The sequence below is a fragment of the Chiloscyllium plagiosum genome, unplaced genomic scaffold (assembly GCF_037043375.1).
Source record: "Chiloscyllium plagiosum isolate Xiang-an unplaced genomic scaffold, Cpla_swu_hap1 HiC_scaffold_31, whole genome shotgun sequence".
NCBI lineage: Eukaryota > Metazoa > Chordata > Chondrichthyes > Orectolobiformes > Hemiscylliidae > Chiloscyllium > Chiloscyllium plagiosum.
Genome location: NW_028270169.1, coordinates 58,883,109 through 58,907,441, shown reverse-complemented (window position 1 = coordinate 58,907,441; position 24,333 = coordinate 58,883,109).

Below are 24,333 nucleotides of genomic sequence, written 5' to 3'. Positions count from 1 at the left end.
CTGTACTCAGTGTTCACTTTGTGTTCACTCTGTGTTCAGTGTTCTCAGAGTTCACTGTTCTCCATGTTCACTTTTCTCTGTGTTCAGTGTTCTCTGTTTTCAGTGTTCTCTGTGTTCACTGTTTTCTGTGTTCACTGTTATCTGTGTTCACTGTTCTCTGTGTTCAGTGTTGTCTGTTTTCAGTGTTCTCTGTATTCACTGTTTTCTGTGTTCACTCTGTGTTCACTTTCTCTGTGTTCACTGTAATCAGTGTTGACTCTGTGTTCGCCGTTCTCTTTGTTCACTCAGTGTTCTGTGTTCTCTGTGTTCACTGTTCTCGGTGTTCACTGTTCTCAGTGTTCACTTTGTGTTCACTTTCTTTGTGTTCACTGTTCTCTCTGTTCACTATTCTCTGTGTTCACTGTTTTCTGTATTCACTGTTCTCAGTGTTTTCTCTGTGTACAGTATTCTCTGTGTTCACTGGTCTCAGTGTTCACTCTCTGCTCACTTTCTCTGTGTTCTCTGTACTCAGCGTTCACTCTGTGTTCACCGTCCTTTTATTTACTCTGTGTTCACTATTCTCTGTGGTCACTGTTCTCTGTGTTCACTGTTCTCTGTGTTCAGTGTTATCTGTTTTCTGTGTTCTCTGTGTTCACTGATTTCGGTGTTCACTGTTTTCTGTGTTCACTGTTCTCTGTGTTCACTATTCTCTGTGTTCAACCGATTTCTGTGTTCACTGTTCTCTGTGTTCACTGTTCTCAGTGTTTACACCATGTTCACTGTTCTCTGTGTTCACTGTTCTCTGTGTTCACTTTGCGTTCACTTTCTCTGTGTTCACTGTACTCAGTGTTCACTTTGTGTTCACTCTGTGTTCAGTGTTCTCAGAGTTCACTGTTCTCCATGTTCACTTTTCTCTGTGTTCAGTGTTCTCTGTTTTCAGTGTTCTCTGTGTTCACTGTTTTCTGTGTTCACTGTTCTCTGTGTTCACTGTTCTCTGTGTTCAGTTTTGTCTGTTTTCAGTGTTCTCTGTATTCACTGTTTTCTGTGTTCACTCTGTGTTCACTTTCTCTGTGTTCACTGTAATCAGTGTTGACTCTGTGTTCGCCGTTCTCTTTGTTCACTCAGTGTTCTGTGTTCTCTGTGTTCACTGTTCTCGGTGTTCACTGTTCTCAGTGTTCACTTTGTGTTCACTTTCTCTGTGTTCACTCTGTGTTCAATCTGTGTTCAGTGTTCTCTGTGTTCACTGTTCTCTGTATTCAGTGTTCTCTGTTTTCAGTGTTCTCTGTGTTCACTGTTCTCTGTGTTCACTGTTCTCTCTTTTCACTCTTGTCTGTGTTCACTGTTCTCTGTGTTCACTGTTCCGTGTGTTCTCTGTTCTCTGTGTTACTGTTGTCTGTGTTCACTGTTCTGCATGTTCACTGTTCTCTGAGTTCGCTATTCTCTGTGTTCAGTGTTGTCTGTGTTCACTGTTCTCAGTGTTCACTCTATGTTCACTTTCTCTGTGTTCACTGTACTCAGTGTTCAATCTGTGTTCAGCGTTCTCTTTGTTCACTGTGTTTTCAGTGTTCTCTGGGTTCACTGTTCTCTGTGTTCACTGTTCTCTGAGTTCACTGTTCTCTGTGTTCAGTGTTCTCTGTGTTCACATTTTTTCTGTGTTCACTGTTTTCTGTGTTCACTGTTCTCTTTGTTCAGTGTTGTCTGTGTTCACTGTTCTCTTTGTTCGCTGTTCTCTGTGTTCAGTGTTCTCTGATACCACTGTTCTTTCTGTTCACTGTTCACTGTGTTCAGTGTTCTCTGTTTTCAGTGTTCCCTGTGCTCTCTGTTCTCTGTGTTCAGTATTCTCTGTGTTTACTGTTCTGTGTGTTCACTGTTCTCTGTGTTCTGTGTTCTCTGTTTTCAGTGTTTTCTGAGTTCACTGCTTTCTGTGTTCACTGTTCTCCGTGTTCACTATTCTCTGTGTTCACTGTTTTCTGTATTCACTATTCTCTGTGTTCACTGTTCGCTGTATTCACTGTTCTCAGTGTTTTCTCTGTGTACAGTTTTCTTTGTGTTCACTGGTCTCAGTGTTCACTCTCTGTTACTTTCTCTGTGTTCACTGTACTCAGTGTTCACTCTGTGTTCACCGTCCTTTTTTTCTCTGTGTTCACTCTTTTCTGTGTTCACTGTTCTCTTGTTCAATATTCTCTGTGTTCACTGTCTCTGTGTTCACTGTTCTCTCTTTTCACTGCTTTCTGTGTTCACTGTTCTCTGTGTTCACTGTTCCCTGTGTTCTCTGTTATCTGTGTTACTGTTGTCTGTGTTCACTGTTCTCTGTGTTCACTGTTCTCAGTGTTCACTTTGTGTTCACTTTCTCTGTGTTCACTGTACTCAGTGTTCACTTTGTGTTCACTCTGTGTTCAGTGTTCTCTGAGTTCACTGTTCTCTGAGTTCACTTTTCTCTGTGTTCAGTGTTCTCTGTTTTCAGTGTTCTCTGTGTTCACTGTTCTCTGTGTTCAGTGTTGTCTGTTTTCAGTGTTCTCTGTCTTCACTGTTTTCTGTGTTCACTCTGTGTTCACTTTCTCTGTGTTCACTGTAATCAGTGTTGACTCTGTGTTCACCGTTCTCTTTGTTCACTCAGTGTTCTGTGTTCTCTGTGTACACTGTTCTCGGTGTTCACTGTTCTCACTGTTCACCTTGTGTTCACTTTCTCTGTGTTCACTGTACTCAGTGTTCACTCTGTGTTCAATCTGTGTTCAGTGTTCTCTGAGTTCACTGTTCTCTGTGTTCACTGTTCTCTGTAATCAGAGTTCTCTGTTTTCAGTGTTCTCTGTGTTCACTGTTCTCTGTGTTCACTGTTCTCTCTTTTCACTTTTGTCTGTGTTCACTGTTCCGTGTGTTCTTTCTTCTCTGTGTTACTGTTGTCTGTGTTCACTGTTCTGCGTGTTCACTGTTCTCTGAGTTCACTATTCTCTGTGTTCAGTGTTGTCTGTGTTCACTGTTCTCAGTGTTCACTCTATGTTCACTTTCTCTGTGTTCACTGTACTCAGTGTTCAATCTGTGTTCACCGTTCTCTTTGTTCACTGTGTTTTCACTGTTCTCTGTGTTCACTGTTCTCTGTGTTCACTGTTCTCTGAGTTCACTGTTCTCTGTGTTCAGTGTTCTCTGTTTTCAGTGTTCTCTGTGTTCACATTTTTTCTGTGTTCACTGTTTTCTATGTTCACTGTTCTCAGTGTTCACTCTTTTCTGTGTTCACTGTTCTCTTGTTCACTATTCTCTGTGTTCACTGTTCTCTGTGTTCAGTGTTCTCAGTGTTCTCTGTTCTCTGTGTGCACTGTTCTCTGTGTTCAGTATTCTCTGTGTTCACTTTTCTGTGTGTTCACTGTTCTCTGTGTTCAATGTTCTCTGTGTTCAGTGTTCTCTGTGTTCTCTGTTCTCTGTGTGCACTGTTCTCTGTGTTCAGTATTCTCTGTGTTCACTTTTCTGTGTGTTCACTGTTCTCTGTGTTCAGTGTTGTCTGTTTTCAGTGTTCTCTGTGTTCACTGTTTTCTGTGTTCACTCTGTGTTCACTTTCTCTGTCTTCACTGTAATCAGTGTTGACTCTGTGTTTACCGTTCTCTTTGTTCACTCTGTGTTCACAGTTCTCGGTGTTCACTGTTCTCAGTGTTCACTTTGTGTTCACTTTCTCTGTGGTCACTGTAGTCAGTGATCACTCTGTGTTCAATGTGTGTTCAGTGTTCTCTGAGTTCACTGTTCTCTGTGTTCACTATTCTCTGTATTCACTGTTCTCATGGTTCACTGTTCTCTCTTTTCACTGTTCTCTCAGTTTAGTGCTCCCGTTGTTCTCCGTTCTATTTGTTCACTGTTGTCTGTGTTCACTGTTGTCTGTGTTCACTGTTCTCTGTGTTCACTGTTCTCAGTGTTTACTCTGTGTTCACTGATCTCTGTTTTCTCTCTTCTCAGTGTTCACTGCGTGTTCATTGTTCTGCATGTTCACTGTTCTCTGTGTTCAGTGTTGTCTGTGTTCTCTGTTCTCAGTGTTCACTCTATGTTCACTTTCTCTGTGTTCACTGTACTCAGTGTTCAATCTGTGTTCACCGTTCTCTTTGTTCACTGTGTTTTCACTGTTCTCTGTGTTCAGTGTTCTCTGTGTTCAGTGTTCTCTCTTTTCAGTGTTCTCTGTGTTCACATTTTGTCTGTGTTCACTGTTTTCTGTGTTCACTGTTCTCTTTGTTCACTGTTGTCTGTGTTCACTGTTCTCTTTGTTCGCTGTTCTCTGTGTTCAGACTTCTCTGATACCACTGTTCTTTGTGTTCACTGTTCTCTGTGTTCAGTGTTCCCTGTGTTCTCTGTTCTCTGTGTTCAGTATTCTCTGTGTTCACTGTAATCAATGTTGACTCTGTGTTCACCGTGCTATTTTTTCACTCTGTGTTCAGTGCTCTCTGTGTTCACTGTTCTCTGTGTTCAGTGTTATCTGTTTTCTGTATTCTCTGTGTTCACTGATTTCTGTGTTCACTGTTCTCTGTGTTCACTGTTCTCAGTGTTTACACTGTGTTCACTGTTCTCTGTGTTCACTGTTCTCAGTGTTCACTTTGTGTTCACTTTCTCTGTGTTCACTGTATTCAGTGTTCACTTTGTGTTCACTCTGTGTTCACTCTTCTCTGTGTTCAGTGTTCTCTGAGTTCACTGTTCTCTGTGTTCACTGTTCTCTGTATTCAGTGTTCTCTGTTTTCAGTGTTCTCTGTTTTCAGTGTTCTCTGTGTTCACTGTTTTCTGTGTTCACTGTTCTCTTTGTTCACTCTTCTCTGTGTTCACTGTTCTCTCTGTTCACTGTTCTCTGTGTTCACTCTTCTCTTTGTTCAGTGTTGTCTGTTTTCACTGTTCTCTGTGTTCGATGTTCTCTGTGTTCACTGTTCTCTGTGTTCAGTGTTCTCTGTTTTCAGTGTTCTCTGTGTTCACTGTTTGCTGTGTTCACTGTTGTCTGTGTTCACTGTTGTCTGTGTTTTTGTTCTCTGTGTTCAGTGTTCGCTGTGTTCTCTGTTCTCTGTGTTCACTGTTCTCTGTGTTCAGTATTCTCTGTGTGCACTGGTCTGTGTGTTCACTTTTCTCTGTGTTCTGTGTTCTCTGTTTTCACTGTTCTCTGTGTTCACTATTCTCTGTGTTCACTGTTCTCAGTGTTTTCTCTGTGTACAGTGTTCTCTGTGTTCACTGGTCTCAGTGTTCACTCTCTGTTCACTTTCTCTGTGTTCTCTGTACTCAGTGTTCACTCTGTGATCACCTTCCTTTAATTTACTCTGTATTCACTGTTGTCTGTGGTCACTGTTCTCTGTGTTCACTGTTCTCTGTGTTCAGTGTTATCTGTTTTCAGTCTTCTCTGTTCACTGATTTTGGTGTTTTCTGTGTTCACTATTCTCTGTGATCACAGATTTCTGTGTTCACTGTTCTCTGTGTTCACTGTTCTCAGTGTTTACACTGTGTTCACTGTTCTCTGTGTTCATTGTTCTCAGTGTTCACTTTTGTTCACTTTCTCTGTGTTCACTGTACTCAGTGTTCTCTTTGTGTTCACTCTGTGTTCAGTGTTCTCTGAGTTCACTGTTCTCTGTGTTCACTTTTCTCTGTGTTCAGTGTTCTCTGTTTTCAGTGTTCTCTGTGTTCACTGTTCTCTGTGTTCAGTGTTCTCTAGTTTCAGTGTTGTCTGTTTTCAGTGTTCTCCGTGTTCACTATTCTCTGTGTTCACAGTTTTCTGTATTAACTGTTCTCTGTGTTCACTGTTCTCTGTTTTCACTGTTCTCAGTGTTTTCTCTGTGTACAGTGTCTTCTGTGTTCACTGGTCTTAGTGTTCACTCTCTGTTCACTTTCTCTGTGTTCACTGTACTCAGTGTTCACTCTGTGTTCACCGTCCTTTTTTTACGCTGTGTTCAGTGTTCCCTGTGTTCACTGTTCTCTGTTTTCACTGTTCTCTGGGTCACTGTTCTCAGTGTTCACTGTTTTCTGTGTTCACTGTTCTCTGGTTCACTATTCTCTGTGTTTACTGTTTTCTGTGTTCACTCTTCTCCGTGTGCAGTGTTCTCTGTTTTCAGGGTGCTCTGAGTTCATTGTTTTTTGTGTTCACTGTTCTCTGTGTTCACTATTCTCTGTATTCACTGTTCTCATTGTTCAGTGCTCCCTGTGTTCTCCGTTCTCTGTGTTCACTGTTCTCTGTGTTCAGTATTCTCTGTGTTCACTGTTCTGTGTGTTCACTGTTCTCTATGTTCTGTGTTCTCTGTTTTCAGTGTTTTCTGTGTTCACTGCTTTCTGTTTTCACTCTTCGCTGTGTTCACTATTCTCTGTGTTCACTGTTTTCTGTATTCACTGTTCTCTGTGTTCACTGTTCTCTGTGTTCACTGTTCTCAGTGTTTACTCTGCGTACAGTGTTCTCTGTGTTCACTGGTCTCAGTGTTCACTCTCTGTTCACTTTCTCTGTGTTCACTGTACTCAGTGTTCACTGTTCTCTTTGTTCACTATTCTCTGTGTTCTGTGTTCTCTTTGTTCACTGTTCTCTGTGTTCACTATTCTCTTTGTTCAGTGTTGTCTGTTTCCACTGTTCTCTGTGTTCGCTGTTCTCTGGGTTCACTCTTCTCTGTGTCAGTGTTCTCTGTTTTCAGTGTTCTCTGTGTTCACTGTTTCCTGTGTTCACTGTTGTCTGTGTTCACTGTTGTCTGTGTTTTTGTTCTCTGTTTTCAGTGTTCGCTGTGTTCTCTGTTCTCTGTGTTCAGTATTCTTTGTGTTCACTGTTCTGTGTGTTCACTGTTCTCTGTGTTCTGTATTCTCTGTTTTCAGTGTTTTCTGTGTTCACTGCTTTCTGTGTTCACTGTTCTCTCTGTTCACTATTCTCTGTGTTCACTGTTTTCTGTATTCACTGTTCTCAGTGTTTTCTCTGTGTACAGTATTCTCTGTGTTCACTGGTCTCAGTGTTCACTCTCTGCTCACTTTCTCTGTGTTCTCTGTACTCAGCGTTCACTCTGTGTTCACCGTCCTTTTATTTACTCTGTGTTCACTATTCTCTGTGGTCACTGTTCTCTGTGTTCACTGTTCTCTGTGTTCAGTGTTATCTGTTTTCTGTGTTCTCTGCGTTCACTGATTTCGGTGTTCACTGTTTTCTGTGTTCACTGTTCTCTGTGTTCACTATTCTCTGTGTTCAACCGATTTCTGTGTTCAACCGATTTCTGTGTTCACTGTTCTCTGTGTTCACTGTTCTCAGTGTTTACACCATGTTCACTGTTCTCTGTGTTCACTGTTCTCTGTGTTCACTTTGTGTTCACTTTCTCTGTGTTCACTGTACTCAGTGTTCACTTTGTGTTCACTCTGTGTTCAGTGTTCTCAGAGTTCACTGTTCTCCATGTTCACTTTTCTCTGTGTTCAGTGTTCTCTGTTTTCAGTGTTCTCTGTGTTCACTGTTTTCTGTGTTCACTGTTCTCTGTGTTCACTGTTCTCTGTGTTCAGTGTTGTCTGTTTTCAGTGTTCTCTGTATTCACTGTTTTCTGTGTTCACTCTGTGTTCACTTTCTCTGTGTTCACTGTAATCAGTGTTGACTCTGTGTTCGCCGTTCTCTTTGTTCACTCAGTGTTCTGTGTTCTCTGTGTTCACTGTTCTCGGTGTTCACTGTTCTCAGTGTTCACTTTGTGTTCACTTTCTTTGTGTTCACTGTTCTCTCTGTTCACTATTCTCTGTGTTCACTGTTTTCTGTATTCACTGTTCTCAGTGTTTTCTCTGTGTACAGTATTCTCTGTGTTCACTGGTCTCAGTGTTCACTCTCTACTCACTTTCTCTGTGTTCTCTGTACTCAGCGTTCACTCTGTGTTCACCGTCCTTTTATTTACTCTGTGTTCACTATTCTCTGTGGTCACTGTTCTCTGTGTTCACTGTTCTCTGTGTTCAGTGTTATCTGTTTTCTGTGTTCTCTGTGTTCACTGATTTCGGTGTTCACTGTTTTCTGTGTTCACTGTTCTCTGTGTTCACTATTCTCTGTGTTCAACCGATTTCTGTGTTCACTGTTCTCTGTGTTCACTGTTCTCTGTGTTCACTGTTCTCAGTGTTTACACCATGTTCACTGTTCTCTGTGTTCACTGTTCTCTGTGTTCACTTTGCGTTCACTTTCTCTGTGTTCACTGTACTCAGTGTTCACTTTGTGTTCACTCTGTGTTCAGTGTTCTCAGAGTTCACTGTTCTCCATGTTCACTTTTCTCTGTGTTCAGTGTTCTCTGTTTTCAGTGTTCTCTGTGTTCACTGTTTTCTGTGTTCACTGTTCTCTGTGTTCACTGTTCTCTGTGTTCAGTGTTGTCTGTTTTCAGTGTTCTCTGTATTCACTGTTTTCTGTGTTCACTCTGTGTTCACTTTCTCTGTGTTCACTGTAATCAGTGTTGACTCTGTGTTCGCCGTTCTCTTTGGTCAGTCAGTGTTCTGTGTTCTCTGTGTTCACTGTTCTCGGTGTTCACTGTTCTCAGTGTTCACTTTGTGTTCACTTTCTCTGTGTTCACTGTACTCAGTGTTCACTCTGTGTTCAATCTGTGTTCAGTGTTCTCTGTGTTCACTGTTCTCTGTATTCAGTGTTCTCTGTTTTCAGTGTTCTCTGTGTTCACTGTTCTCTGTGTTCACTGTTCTCTCTTTTCACTCTTGTCTGTGTTCACTGTTCTCTGTGTTCACTGTTCCGTGTGTTCTCTGTTCTCTGTGTTACTGTTGTCTGTGTTCACTGTTCTGCATGTTCACTGTTCTCTGAGTTCACTATTCTCTGTGTTCAGTGTTGTCTGTGTTCACTGTTCTCAGTGTTCACTCTATGTTCACTTTCTCTGTGTTCACTGTACTCAGTGTTCAATCTGTGTTCAGCGTTCTCTTTGTTCACTGTGTTTTCAGTGTTCTCTGGGTTCACTGTTCTCTGTGTTCACTGTTCTCTGAGTTCACTGTTCTCTGTGTTCAGTGTTCTCTGTGTTCACATTTTTTCTGTGTTCACTGTTTTCTGTGTTCACTGTTCTCTTTGTTCAGTGTTGTCTGTGTTCACTGTTCTCTTTGTTCGCTGTTCTCTGTGTTCAGTGTTCTCTGATACCACTGTTCTTTCTGTTCACTGTTCACTGTGTTCAGTGTTCTCTGTTTTCAGTGTTCCCTGTGCTCTCTGTTCTCTGTGTTCAGTATTCTCTGTGTTTACTGTTCTGTGTGTTCACTGTTCTCTGTGTTCTGTGTTCTCTGTTTTCAGTGTTTTCTGAGTTCACTGCTTTCTGTGTTCACTGTTCTCCGTGTTCACTATTCTCTGTGTTCACTGTTTTCTGTATTCACTATTCTCTGTGTTCACTGTTCTCTGTATTCACTGTTCTCAGTGTTTTCTCTGTGTACAGTTTTCTTTGTGTTCACTGGTCTCAGTGTTCACTCTCTGTTACTTTCTCTGTGTTCACTGTACTCAGTGTTCACTCTGTGTTCACCGTCCTTTTTTTCTCTGTGTTCACTCTTTTCTGTGTTCACTGTTCTCTTGTTCAATATTCTCTGTGTTCACTGTCTCTGTGTTCACTGTTCTCTCTTTTCACTGCTTTCTGTGTTCACTGTTCTCTGTGTTCACTGTTCCCTGTGTTCTCTGTTATCTGTGTTACTGTTGTCTGTGTTCACTGTTCTCTGTGTTCACTGTTCTCAGTGTTCACTTTGTGTTCACTTTCTCTGTGTTCACTGTACTCAGTGTTCACTTTGTGTTCACTCTGTGTTCAGTGTTCTCTGAGTTCACTGTTCTCTGAGTTCACTTTTCTCTGTGTTCAGTGTTCTCTGTTTTCAGTGTTCTCTGTGTTCACTGTTCTCTGTGTTCAGTGTTGTCTGTTTTCAGTGTTCTCTGTCTTCACTGTTTTCTGTGTTCACTCTGTGTTCACTTTCTCTGTGTTCACTGTAATCAGTGTTGACTCTGTGTTCACCGTTCTCTTTGTTCACTCAGTGTTCTGTGTTCTCTGTGTACACTGTTCTCGGTGTTCACTGTTCTCACTGTTCACCTTGTGTTCACTTTCTCTGTGTTCTCTGTACTCAGCGTTCACTCTGTGTTCACCGTCCTTTTATTTACTCTGTGTTCACTATTCTCTGTGGTCACTGTTCTCTGTGTTCACTGTTCTCTGTGTTCAGTGTTATCTGTTTTCTGTGTTCTCTGCGTTCACTGATTTCGGTGTTCACTGTTTTCTGTGTTCACTGTTCTCTGTGTTCACTATTCTCTGTGTTCAACCGATTTCTGTGTTCACTGTTCTCTGTGTTCACTGTTCTCTGTGTTCACTGTTCTCAGTGTTTACACCATGTTCACTGTTCTCTGTGTTCACTGTTCTCTGTGTTCACTTTGTGTTCACTTTCTCTGTGTTCACTGTACTCAGTGTTCACTTTGTGTTCACTCTGTGTTCAGTGTTCTCAGAGTTCACTGTTCTCCATGTTCTTTTCTCTGTGTTCAGTGTTCTCTGTTTTCAGTGTTCTCTGTGTTCACTGTTTTCTGTGTTCACTGTTATCTGTGTTCACTGTTCTCTGTGTTCAGTGTTGTCTGTTTTCAGTGTTCTCTGTATTCACTGTTTTCTGTGTTCACTCTGTGTTCACTTTCTCTGTGTTCACTGTAATCAGTGTTGACTCTGTGTTCGCCGTTCTCTTTGTTCACTCAGTGTTCTGTGTTCTCTGTGTTCACTGTTCTCGGTGTTCACTGTTCTCAGTGTTCACTTTGTGTTCACTTTCTTTGTGTTCACTGTTCTCTCTGTTCACTATTCTCTGTGTTCACTGTTTTCTGTATTCACTGTTCTCAGTGTTTTCTCTGTGTACAGTATTCTCTGTGTTCACTGGTCTCAGTGTTCACTCTCTACTCACTTTCTCTGTGTTCTCTGTACTCAGCGTTCACTCTGTGTTCACCGTCCTTTTATTTACTCTGTGTTCACTATTCTCTGTGGTCACTGTTCTCTGTGTTCACTGTTCTCTGTGTTCAGTGTTATCTGTTTTCTGTGTTCTCTGTGTTCACTGATTTCGGTGTTCACTGTTTTCTGTGTTCACTGTTCTCTGTGTTCACTATTCTCTGTGTTCAACCGATTTCTGTGTTCACTGTTCTCTGTGTTCACTGTTCTCTGTGTTCACTGTTCTCAGTGTTTACACCATGTTCACTGTTCTCTGTGTTCACTGTTCTCTGTGTTCACTTTGCGTTCACTTTCTCTGTGTTCACTGTACTCAGTGTTCACTTTGTGTTCACTCTGTGTTCAGTGTTCTCAGAGTTCACTGTTCTCCATGTTCACTTTTCTCTGTGTTCAGTGTTCTCTGTTTTCAGTGTTCTCTGTGTTCACTGTTTTCTGTGTTCACTGTTCTCTGTGTTCACTGTTCTCTGTGTTCAGTGTTGTCTGTTTTCAGTGTTCTCTGTATTCACTGTTTTCTGTGTTCACTCTGTGTTCACTTTCTCTGTGTTCACTGTAATCAGTGTTGACTCTGTGTTCGCCGTTCTCTTTGTTCACTCAGTGTTCTGTGTTCTCTGTGTTCACTGTTCTCGGTGTTCACTGTTCTCAGTGTTCACTTTGTGTTCACTTTCTCTGTGTTCACTGTACTCAGTGTTCACTCTGTGTTCAATCTGTGTTCAGTGTTCTCTGTGTTCACTGTTCTCTGTATTCAGTGTTCTCTGTTTTCAGTGTTCTCTGTGTTCACTGTTCTCTGTGTTCACTGTTCTCTCTTTTCACTCTTGTCTGTGTTCACTGTTCTCTGTGTTCACTGTTCCGTGTGTTCTCTGTTCTCTGTGTTATTGTTGTCTGTGTTCACTGTTCTGCATGTTCACTGTTCTCTGAGTTCACTATTCTCTGTGTTCAGTGTTGTCTGTGTTCACTGTTCTCAGTGTTCACTCTATGTTCACTTTCTCTGTGTTCACTGTACTCAGTGTTCAATCTGTGTTCAGCGTTCTCTTTGTTCACTGTGTTTTCAGTGTTCTCTGGGTTCACTGTTCTCTGTGTTCACTGTTCTCTGAGTTCACTGTTCTCTGTGTTCAGTGTTCTCTGTGTTCACATTTTTTCTGTGTTCACTGTTTTCTGTGTTCACTGTTCTCTTTGTTCAGTGTTGTCTGTGTTCACTGTTCTCTTTGTTCGCTGTTCTCTGTGTTCAGTGTTCTCTGATACCACTGTTCTTTCTGTTCACTGTTCACTGTGTTCAGTGTTCTCTGTTTTCAGTGTTCCCTGTGCTCTCTGTTCTCTGTGTTCAGTATTCTCTGTGTTTACTGTTCTGTGTGTTCACTGTTCTCTGTGCTCTGTGTTCTCTGTTTTCAGTGTTTTCTGAGTTCACTGCTTTCTGTGTTCACTGTTCTCCGTGTTCACTATTCTCTGTGTTCACTGTTTTCTGTATTCACTATTCTCTGTGTTCACTGTTCTCTGTATTCACTGTTCTCAGTGTTTTCTCTGTGTACAGTTTTCTTTGTGTTCACTGGTCTCAGTGTTCACTCTCTGTTACTTTCTCTGTGTTCACTGTACTCAGTGTTCACTCTGTGTTCACCGTCCTTTTTTTCTCTGTGTTCACTCTTTTCTGTGTTCACTGTTCTCTTGTTCAATATTCTCTGTGTTCACTGTCTCTGTGTTCACTGTTCTCTCTTTTCACTGCTTTCTGTGTTCACAGTTCTCTGTGTTCACTGTTCCCTGTGTTCTCTGTTATCTGTGTTACTGTTGTCTGTGTTCACTGTTCTCTGTGTTCACTGTTCTCAGTGTTCACTTTGTGTTCACTTTCTCTGTGTTCACTGTACTCAGTGTTCACTTTGTGTTCACTCTGTGTTCAGTGTTCTCTGAGTTCACTGTTCTCTGAGTTCACTTTTCTCTGTGTTCAGTGTTCTCTGTTTTCAGTGTTCTCTGTGTTCACTGTTCTCTGTGTTCAGTGTTGTCTGTTTTCAGTGTTCTCTGTCTTCACTGTTTTCTGTGTTCACTCTGTGTTCACTTTCTCTGTGTTCACTGTAATCAGTGTTGACTCTGTGTTCACCGTTCTCTTTGTTCACTCAGTGTTCTGTGTTCTCTGTGTACACTGTTCTCGGTGTTCACTGTTCTCACTGTTCACCTTGTGTTCACTTTCTCTGTGTTCACTGTACTCAGTGTTCACTCTGTGTTCAATCTGTGTTCAGTGTTCTCTGAGTTCACTGTTCTCTGTGTTCACTGTTCTCTGTAATCAGAGTTCTCTGTTTTCAGTGTTCTCTGTGTTCACTGTTCTCTGTGTTCACTGTTCTCTCTTTTCACTTTTGTCTGTGTTCACTGTTCCGTGTGTTCTTTCTTCTCTGTGTTACTGTTGTCTGTGTTCACTGTTCTGCGTGTTCACTGTTCTCTGAGTTCACTATTCTCTGTGTTCAGTGTTGTCTGTGTTCACTGTTCTCAGTGTTCACTCTATGTTCACTTTCTCTGTGTTCACTGTACTCAGTGTTCAATCTGTGTTCACCGTTCTCTTTGTTCACTGTGTTTTCACTGTTCTCTGTGTTCACTGTTCTCTGTGTTCACTGTTCTCTGAGTTCACTGTTCTCTGTGTTCAGTGTTCTCTGTTTTCAGTGTTCTCTGTGTTCACATTTTTTCTGTGTTCACTGTTTTCTATGTTCACTGTTCTCAGTGTTCACTCTTTTCTGTGTTCACTGTTCTCTTGTTCACTATTCTCTGTGTTCACTGTTCTCTGTTTTCAGTGTTCTCTGGGTCACTGTTCTCGGTGTTCACTCTTTTCTGTGTTCACTGTTCTCTTGTTCACTATTCTCTGTGTTCACTGTTTTCTGTATTCACTGTTCTCTGTGTTCACTATTCTCTATGTTCACTGTTCTCAGTGTTTACTCTGTGTCCAGTGTTCTCTGTGTTCACTGGTCTCAGTGTTCACTCTCTGTTCACTTTCTCTGTGTTCACTGTACTCAGTGCTCACTCTGTGTTCACCGTCCTTTTTTTACTCTGTTTTCAGTGTTCTCTGGGTCACTGTTCTCAGTGTTCAGTGTTCTCTGTTTTCAGTGTTCTCTGTGTTCACTGTTCTCATGGTTCACTGTTCTCTCTTTTCACTGTTCTCTCAGTTTAGTGCTCCCTTTGTTCTGCGTTCTCTTTGTTCACTGTTCTCTGTGTTCACTGTTCTCTCTGTTCACTGTTCTCCCTGTTCACTTTTGTCTGTGTTCACTGTTCTCTGTGTTCAGTGTTCCTTGTGTTCTCTGTTCTCTGTGTTCACAGATCTCTGTGTTCAGTGTTGTCTGGGTTCACTGTTCTCTGTGTTCACCGTTTTCAGTGTTCTCTATGTTCACTGTTTTCTGTGGTCACTGTTTTCTGTGTTCACTGTTCTCTGTGTTCACTATTCTCTGTGTTCACTGTTTTCTGTGTTCACTGTTCTCTGTGTTCACTGTTCCCTGTTTTCACTGTTCTCAGTGTTTACTCTGTGTTCACTGATCTGTGTTTTCACTCTTCTCAGTGTACACTGTGTGTACACTTTTTCTGTGTTCACTGTACTCAGTGTTCACTCTGTGTTCACTTTGTGTTAACTCTTCTCTGTGTTCAGTGTTCTCTGTGTTCACTGTTCTCTGTATTCACTGTTCTCTGTGTTCAGTGTTCTCTGTTTTAAGTGTTCTCTGTGTTTACTGTTTTCTGTGTTCACTGTTTTCTTTGTTCACTGTTCTCTTGTTCACTATTCTCTGTGTTCACTGTTTTCTGTATTCACTGTTGTCATGGTTCACTGTTCTCTCTTTTCACTGTTTTCTCTGTTCAGTGCTCCCTGTGTTCTTCGTTCTCTGTGTTTACTGTTCTCTGTGTTCACTGTTCTCTGTGTTCAATGTTCTCTGTGTTCAGTGTTCTCTGTGTTCTCTGTTCTCTGTGTGCACTGTTCTCTGTGTGCACTGTTCTCTGTGTTCAGTTTTCTCTGTGTTCACTGTTCTCTGTGTTCTGTGTTCTCTGTTTTCAGTGTTTTCTGTGTTCACTGCTTTCTGTGTTCACTGTTCTCTGTGTTCACTATTCTCTGTGTTCACTGTTTTCTGTATTCACTGTTCTCATGGTTCACTGTTCTCTCTTTTCACTGTTTTCTCTGTTCAGTGCTCCCTGTGTTCTTCGTTCTCTGTGTTTACTGTTCTCTGTGTTCACTGTTCTCTGTGTTCAATGTTCTCTGTGTTCAGTGTTCTCTGTGTTCTCTGTTCTCTGTGTGCACTGTTCTCTGTGTGCACTGTTCTCTGTGTTCAGTATTCTCTGTATTCACTGTTCTCTGTGTTCAGTGTTCTCTGTTTTAAGTGTTCTCTGTGTTTACTGTTTTCTGTGTTCACTGTTTTCTTTGTTCACTGTTCTCTTGTTCACTATTCTCTGTGTTCACTGTTTTCTGTATTCACTGTTCTCATGGTTCACTGTTCTCTCTTTTCACTGTTTTCTCTGTTCAGTGCTCCCTGTGTTCACTATTGTCTGTGTTCACTGTTTTCTGTGTTCACTCTTCTCTGTGTTCAGTGTTCTCTGTGTTCAGTGTTCTCTGTGTTCTCTGTTCTCTGTGTGCACTGTTCTCTGTGTTCAGTATTCTCTGTGTTCACTTTTCTGTGTGTTCACTGTTCTCTGTGTTCTGTGTTATCTGTTTTCAGTGTTTTCTGTGTTCACTGCTTTCTGTGTTCACTGTTCTCTGTGTTCACTATTCTCTGTGTTCACTCTTTTCTGTATTCACTGTTCTCCGTGTTCACTGTTCTCTTGTTCACTATTCTCTGTGTTCACTGTTTTCTGTGTTCACTGTTCTCTGTGTTCACTTTTCTCTGTATTCACTGTTCTCATGGTTCACTGTTCTCTCTATTCACTTTTCTCTCAGTTTAGTGCTCCCTGTGTTCTCCGTTCTCTGTGTTCACTGTTCTCTGTGTTCACTGTTCTCTGTGTTCACTGTTCTCAGCGTTCACTGTTGTCTGTGCTCACTGTTCTCTGTGTTCTGTGTTCCCTGTGTTCTCTGTTCTCTGTGTTCCCAGATCTCTGTGTTCAGTGTTGTCTGTGTTCAATGTTCTCTGTGTTTACTCTTCTCTGTGGTCTATGTTTTCAGTGTTCTCCATGTTCACTGTTTTCTGTGTTCACTGTTTTCAGTGTTCACTGTTCTCTGTGTTCACTATTCTCTGTGTTCACTGTTTTCTGTGTTCACTATCTCTGTGTTCACTGTTCTCTGTGCTCACTGTTCTCTGTGTTCACTGTTCTCTGTGTTCAGTGTTATCTGTTTTCAGTGTTCTCTGTTCACTGATTTCGGTGTTCACTGTTTTCTGTGTTCACTATTCTCTGTGATCACCGATTTCTGTGTTCACTCTTCTCTGTGTTCACTGTTCTCTGTGTTCACTGTTCTCAGTGTTTACACTGATTTCACTGTTCTCTGTGTTCACTGTTCTCTGTGTTCACTGTTCGCTGTGTTCACTATTCTCTGTGTTCACTGTTTTCTGTATTCACTGTTCTCTGTGTACAGTGTTTTCTGTGTTCACTGTACTCAGTGTTCACTCTGTGTACACCGTCCTTTCTTTACTTTGTTTTCAGTGTTCTCTGGTCACTGATCTCAGTGTTCACTGTTTTCTGTGTTCACTGTTCTCTTGTTCACTATTCTCTGTGTTCAGTGTTCTCTGTTTTCAGTGTTCTCTGGGTCACTGTTCTCAGTGTTCACTCTTTTCTGTGTTCACTGTTCTCTTGTTCGCTATTCTCTGTGTTCACTGTTTTCTGTGTTCACTGTTCTCTGTGTTCAGCGTTCTCTGTTTTCAGTGTTCTCTGTGTTCACTGTTTTTTGTGTTCACTGTTCTCTGTGTTCACTATTCTCTGTATTCACTATTCTCATGGTTCACTGTTCTCTCTTTTCACTGTTCTCTCTTTTCACTGTTCTCTCTGTTCAGTGCTCCCTGTGTTCTCCTTTCTCTGTGTTCACTGCTTTCTGTGTTCACTGTTCTCTGTGTTCACTATTCTCTGTGTTCACTCTTCTCAGTGTTTTCTCTGTGCACAGTGTTCTCTGTGTTCACTGGTCTCAGTGTTCACTCTCTGTTCGCTTTCTCTGTGTTCTCTGTCCTCAGTGTTCACTCTGTGTTCACCGTCCTTTCTTTACTTTGTTTTCAGTGTTCTCTGGTCACTGATCTCAGTGTTCACTGTTTTCTGTGTTCACTGTTCTCTTGTTCACTATTCTCTGTGTTCAGTGTTCTCTGTTTTCAGTGTTCTCTGGGTCACTGTTCTCAGTGTTCACTCTTTTCTGTGTTCACTGTTCTCTTGTTCGCTATTCTCTGTGTTCACTGTTTTCTGTGTTCACTGTTCTCTGTGTTCAGTGTTCTCTGTTTTCACTATTCTCTGTGTTCACTGTTTTCTGTATTCACTATCTCTGTGTTCACTATTCTCTGTATTCACTATTCTCATGGTTCACTGTTCTCTCTTTTCAGTGTTATCTGTTTTCAGTGTTCTCTGTTCACTGATTTCGGTGTTCACTGTTTTCTGTGTTCACTATTCTCTGTGATCACCGATTTCTGTGTTCACTCTTCTCTGTGTTCACTGTTCTCTGTGTTCACTGTTCTCAGTGTTTACACTGAGTTCACTGTTCTCTGTGTTCACTGTTCTCTGTGTTCACTGGTCGCTGTGTTCACTATTCTCTGTGTTCACTGTTTTCTGTATTCACTGTTCTCTGTGTACAGTGTTCTCTGTGTTCCCTCTTCTCTGTGTTCACTGTTCTCTGTGTTCACTGTTCTCAGTGTTTACACTGAGTTCACTGTTCTCTGTGTTCACTGTTCTCTGTGTTCACTGTTCGCTGTGTTCACTATTCTCTGTGTTCACTGTTTTCTGTATTCACTGTTCTCTGTGTACAGTGTTCTCTGTGTTCACTGTTCCCTGAGTTCACTGTTCTCTGTGTTCAGTGTTCTCTGTTTTCAGTGTTCTCTGTATTCACTGTTCTCTGTGTTCACTTTGTGTTCACTTTCTCTGTGTTCACTGTACTCAGTGTTCACTTTGTGTTCACTCTGTGTTCAGTTCTCTGAGTTCACTTTTCTCTGTGTTCAGTGTTCTCTGTTTTCAGTGTTCTCTGTGTTCACATTTTTTCTGTGTTCACTGTTTTCTGTGTTCATTGTTCTCTTTGTTCAGTGTTGTCTGTGTTCACTGTTCTCTTTGTTCGCTGTGTTCTGTGTTCAGTGTTCTCTGAGTCCACTGTTCTTTGTGTTCACTGTTCTCTGTGTTCAGTGTTCTCTGTTTTCAGTGTTCGCTGTGTTCTCTGTGTTCACTGTTCTCTGTGTTCAGTATTCTCTGTGTTCACTTTTCTGTGTGTTCACTGTTCTCTGTGTTCTGTGTTCTCTGTTTTCAGTGTTTTCTGTGTTCACTGCTTTCTGTGTTCACTGTTCTCTGTTTTCACTATTCTCTGTGTTCACTGTTTTCTGTATTCACTGTTCTCTGTGTTCACTGTTCTCTGTGTTCACTGTTCTCAGTGTTTTCTCTGTGTACAGTATTCTCTGTGTTCACTGGTCTCAGTGTTCACTCTCTACTCACTTTCTCTGTGTTCTCTGTACTCAGCGTTCACTCTGTGTTCACCGTCCTTTTATTTACTCTGTGTTCACTATTCTCTGTGGTCACTGTTCTCTGTGTTCACTGTTCTCTGTGTTCAGTGTTATCTGTTTTCTGTGTTCTCTGTGTTCACTGATTTCGGTGTTCACTGTTTTCTGTGTTCACTGTTCTCTGTGTTCACTATTCTCTGTGTTCAACCGATTTCTGTGTTCACTGTTCTCTGTGTTCACTGTTCTCTGTGTTCACTGTTCTCAGTGTTTACACCATGTTCACTGTTCTCTGTGTTCACTGTTCTCTGTGTTCACTTTGCGTTCACTTTCTCTGTGTTCACTGTACTCAGTGTTCACTTTGTGTTCACTCTGTGTTCAGTGTTCTCAGAGTTCACTGTTCTCCATGTTCACTTTTCTCTGTGTTCAGTGTTCTCTGTTTTCAGTGTTCTCTGTGTTCACTGTTTTCTGTGTTCACTGTTCTCTGTGTTCACTGTTCTCTGTGTTCAGTGTTGTCTGTTTTCAGTGTTCTCTGTATTCACTGTTTTCTGTGTTCACTCTGTGTTCACTTTCTCTGTGTTCACTGTAATCAGTGTTGACTCTGTGTTCGCCGTTCTCTTTGTTCACTCAGTGTTCTGTGTTCTCTGTGTTCACTGTTCTCGGTGTTCACTGTTCTCAGTGTTCACTTTGTGTTCACTTTCTCTGTGTTCACTGTACTCAGTGTTCACTCTGTGTTCAATCTGTGTTCAGTGTTCTCTGTGTTCACTGTTCTCTGTATTCAGTGTTCTCTGTTTTCAGTGTTCTCTGTGTTCACTGTTCTCTGTGTTCACTGTTCTCTCTTTTCACTCTTGTCTGTGTTCACTGTTCTCTGTGTTCACTGTTCCGTGTGTTCTCTGTTCTCTGTGTTATTGTTGTCTGTGTTCACTGTTCTGCATGTTCACTGTTCTCTGAGTTCACTATTCTCTGTGTTCAGTGTTGTCTGTGTTCACTGTTCTCAGTGTTCACTCTATGTTCACTTTCTCTGTGTTCACTGTACTCAGTGTTCAATCTGTGTTCAGCGTTCTCTTTGTTCACTGTGTTTTCAGTGTTCTCTGGGTTCACTGTTCTCTGTGTTCACTGTTCTCTGAGTTCACTGTTCTCTGTGTTCAGTGTTCTCTGTGTTCACATTTTTTCTGTGTTCACTGTTTTCTGTGTTCACTGTTCTCTTTGTTCAGTGTTGTCTGTGTTCACTGTTCTCTTTGTTCGCTGTTCTCTGTGTTCAGTGTTCTCTGATACCACTGTTCTTTCTGTTCACTGTTCACTGTGTTCAGTGTTCTCTGTTTTCAGTGTTCCCTGTGCTCTCTGTTCTCTGTGTTCAGTATTCTCTGTGTTTACTGTTCTGTGTGTTCACTGTTCTCTGTGCTCTGTGTTCTCTGTTTTCAGTGTTTTCTGAGTTCACTGCTTTCTGTGTTCACTGTTCTCCGTGTTCACTATTCTCTGTGTTCACTGTTTTCTGTATTCACTATTCTCTGTGTTCACTGTTCTCTGTATTCACTGTTCTCAGTGTTTTCTCTGTGTACAGTTTTCTTTGTGTTCACTGGTCTCAGTGTTCACTCTCTGTTACTTTCTCTGTGTTCACTGTACTCAGTGTTCACTCTGTGTTCACCGTCCTTTTTTTCTCTGTGTTCACTCTTTTCTGTGTTCACTGTTCTCTTGTTCAATATTCTCTGTGTTCACTGTCTCTGTGTTCACTGTTCTCTCTTTTCACTGCTTTCTGTGTTCACAGTTCTCTGTGTTCACTGTTCCCTGTGTTCTCTGTTATCTGTGTTACTGTTGTCTGTGTTCACTGTTCTCTGTGTTCACTGTTCTCAGTGTTCACTTTGTGTTCACTTTCTCTGTGTTCACTGTACTCAGTGTTCACTTTGTGTTCACTCTGTGTTCAGTGTTCTCTGAGTTCACTGTTCTCTGAGTTCACTTTTCTCTGTGTTCAGTGTTCTCTGTTTTCAGTGTTCTCTGTGTTCACTGTTCTCTGTGTTCAGTGTTGTCTGTTTTCAGTGTTCTCTGTCTTCACTGTTTTCTGTGTTCACTCTGTGTTCACTTTCTCTGTGTTCACTGTAATCAGTGTTGACTCTGTGTTCACCGTTCTCTTTGTTCACTCAGTGTTCTGTGTTCTCTGTGTACACTGTTCTCGGTGTTCACTGTTCTCACTGTTCACCTTGTGTTCACTTTCTCTGTGTTCACTGTACTCAGTGTTCACTCTGTGTTCAATCTGTGTTCAGTGTTCTCTGAGTTCACTGTTCTCTGTGTTCACTGTTCTCTGTAATCAGAGTTCTCTGTTTTCAGTGTTCTCTGTGTTCACTGTTCTCTGTGTTCACTGTTCTCTCTTTTCACTTTTGTCTGTGTTCACTGTTCCGTGTGTTCTTTCTTCTCTGTGTTACTGTTGTCTGTGTTCACTGTTCTGCGTGTTCACTGTTCTCTGAGTTCACTATTCTCTGTGTTCAGTGTTGTCTGTGTTCACTGTTCTCAGTGTTCACTCTATGTTCACTTTCTCTGTGTTCACTGTACTCAGTGTTCAATCTGTGTTCACCGTTCTCTTTGTTCACTGTGTTTTCACTGTTCTCTGTGTTCACTGTTCTCTGTGTTCACTGTTCTCTGAGTTCACTGTTCTCTGTGTTCAGTGTTCTCTGTTTTCAGTGTTCTCTGTGTTCACATTTTTTCTGTGTTCACTGTTTTCTATGTTCACTGTTCTCAGTGTTCACTCTTTTCTGTGTTCACTGTTCTCTTGTTCACTATTCTCTGTGTTCACTGTTCTCTGTTTTCAGTGTTCTCTGGGTCACTGTTCTCGGTGTTCACTCTTTTCTGTGTTCACTGTTCTCTTGTTCACTATTCTCTGTGTTCACTGTTTTCTGTATTCACTGTTCTCTGTGTTCACTATTCTCTATGTTCACTGTTCTCAGTGTTTACTCTGTGTCCAGTGTTCTCTGTGTTCACTGGTCTCAGTGTTCACTCTCTGTTCACTTTCTCTGTGTTCACTGTACTCAGTGCTCACTCTGTGTTCACCGTCCTTTTTTTACTCTGTTTTCAGTGTTCTCTGGGTCACTGTTCTCAGTGTTCAGTGTTCTCTGTTTTCAGTGTTCTCTGTGTTCACTGTTCTCATGGTTCACTGTTCTCTCTTTTCACTGTTCTCTCAGTTTAGTGCTCCCTTTGTTCTGCGTTCTCTTTGTTCACTGTTCTCTGTGTTCACTGTTCTCTCTGTTCACTGTTCTCCCTGTTCACTTTTGTCTGTGTTCACTGTTCTCTGTGTTCAGTGTTCCTTGTGTTCTCTGTTCTCTGTGTTCACAGATCTCTGTGTTCAGTGTTGTCTGGGTTCACTGTTCTCTGTGTTCACCGTTTTCAGTGTTCTCTATGTTCACTGTTTTCTGTGGTCACTGTTTTCTGTGTTCACTGTTCTCTGTGTTCACTATTCTCTGTGTTCACTGTTTTCTGTGTTCACTGTTCTCTGTGTTCACTGTTCCCTGTTTTCACTGTTCTCAGTGTTTACTCTGTGTTCACTGATCTGTGTTTTCACTCTTCTCAGTGTACACTGTGTGTACACTTTTTCTGTGTTCACTGTACTCAGTGTTCACTCTGTGTTCACTTTGTGTTAACTCTTCTCTGTGTTCAGTGTTCTCTGTGTTCACTGTTCTCTGTATTCACTGTTCTCTGTGTTCAGTGTTCTCTGTTTTAAGTGTTCTCTGTGTTTACTGTTTTCTGTGTTCACTGTTTTCTTTGTTCACTGTTCTCTTGTTCACTATTCTCTGTGTTCACTGTTTTCTGTATTCACTGTTGTCATGGTTCACTGTTCTCTCTTTTCACTGTTTTCTCTGTTCAGTGCTCCCTGTGTTCTTCGTTCTCTGTGTTTACTGTTCTCTGTGTTCACTGTTCTCTGTGTTCAATGTTCTCTGTGTTCAGTGTTCTCTGTGTTCTCTGTTCTCTGTGTGCACTGTTCTCTGTGTGCACTGTTCTCTGTGTTCAGTTTTCTCTGTGTTCACTGTTCTCTGTGTTCTGTGTTCTCTGTTTTCAGTGTTTTCTGTGTTCACTGCTTTCTGTGTTCACTGTTCTCTGTGTTCACTATTCTCTGTGTTCACTGTTTTCTGTATTCACTGTTCTCATGGTTCACTGTTCTCTCTTTTCACTGTTTTCTCTGTTCAGTGCTCCCTGTGTTCTTCGTTCTCTGTGTTTACTGTTCTCTGTGTTCACTGTTCTCTGTGTTCAATGTTCTCTGTGTTCAGTGTTCTCTGTGTTCTCTGTTCTCTGTGTGCACTGTTCTCTGTGTGCACTGTTCTCTGTGTTCAGTATTCTCTGTATTCACTGTTCTCTGTGTTCAGTGTTCTCTGTTTTAAGTGTTCTCTGTGTTTACTGTTTTCTGTGTTCACTGTTTTCTTTGTTCACTGTTCTCTTGTTCACTATTCTCTGTGTTCACTGTTTTCTGTATTCACTGTTCTCATGGTTCACTGTTCTCTCTTTTCACTGTTTTCTCTGTTCAGTGCTCCCTGTGTTCACTATTGTCTGTGTTCACTGTTTTCTGTGTTCACTCTTCTCTGTGTTCAGTGTTCTCTGTGTTCAGTGTTCTCTGTGTTCTCTGTTCTCTGTGTGCACTGTTCTCTGTGTTCAGTATTCTCTGTGTTCACTTTTCTGTGTGTTCACTGTTCTCTGTGTTCTGTGTTATCTGTTTTCAGTGTTTTCTGTGTTCACTGCTTTCTGTGTTCACTGTTCTCTGTGTTCACTATTCTCTGTGTTCACTCTTTTCTGTATTCACTGTTCTCCGTGTTCACTGTTCTCTTGTTCACTATTCTCTGTGTTCACTGTTTTCTGTGTTCACTGTTCTCTGTGTTCACTTTTCTCTGTATTCACTGTTCTCATGGTTCACTGTTCTCTCTATTCACTTTTCTCTCAGTTTAGTGCTCCCTGTGTTCTCCGTTCTCTGTGTTCACTGTTCTCTGTGTTCACTGTTCTCTGTGTTCACTGTTCTCAGCGTTCACTGTTGTCTGTGCTCACTGTTCTCTGTGTTCTGTGTTCCCTGTGTTCTCTGTTCTCTGTGTTCCCAGATCTCTGTGTTCAGTGTTGTCTGTGTTCAATGTTCTCTGTGTTTACTCTTCTCTGTGGTCTATGTTTTCAGTGTTCTCCATGTTCACTGTTTTCTGTGTTCACTGTTTTCAGTGTTCACTGTTCTCTGTGTTCACTATTCTCTGTGTTCACTGTTTTCTGTGTTCACTATCTCTGTGTTCACTGTTCTCTGTGCTCACTGTTCTCTGTGTTCACTGTTCTCTGTGTTCAGTGTTATCTGTTTTCAGTGTTCTCTGTTCACTGATTTCGGTGTTCACTGTTTTCTGTGTTCACTATTCTCTGTGATCACCGATTTCTGTGTTCACTCTTCTCTGTGTTCACTGTTCTCTGTGTTCACTGTTCTCAGTGTTTACACTGATTTCACTGTTCTCTGTGTTCACTGTTCTCTGTGTTCACTGTTCGCTGTGTTCACTATTCTCTGTGTTCACTGTTTTCTGTATTCACTGTTCTCTGTGTACAGTGTTTTCTGTGTTCACTGTACTCAGTGTTCACTCTGTGTACACCGTCCTTTCTTTACTTTGTTTTCAGTGTTCTCTGGTCACTGATCTCAGTGTTCACTGTTTTCTGTGTTCACTGTTCTCTTGTTCACTATTCTCTGTGTTCAGTGTTCTCTGTTTTCAGTGTTCTCTGGGTCACTGTTCTCAGTGTTCACTCTTTTCTGTGTTCACTGTTCTCTTGTTCGCTATTCTCTGTGTTCACTGTTTTCTGTGTTCACTGTTCTCTGTGTTCAGCGTTCTCTGTTTTCAGTGTTCTCTGTGTTCACTGTTTTTTGTGTTCACTGTTCTCTGTGTTCACTATTCTCTGTATTCACTATTCTCATGGTTCACTGTTCTCTCTTTTCACTGTTCTCTCTTTTCACTGTTCTCTCT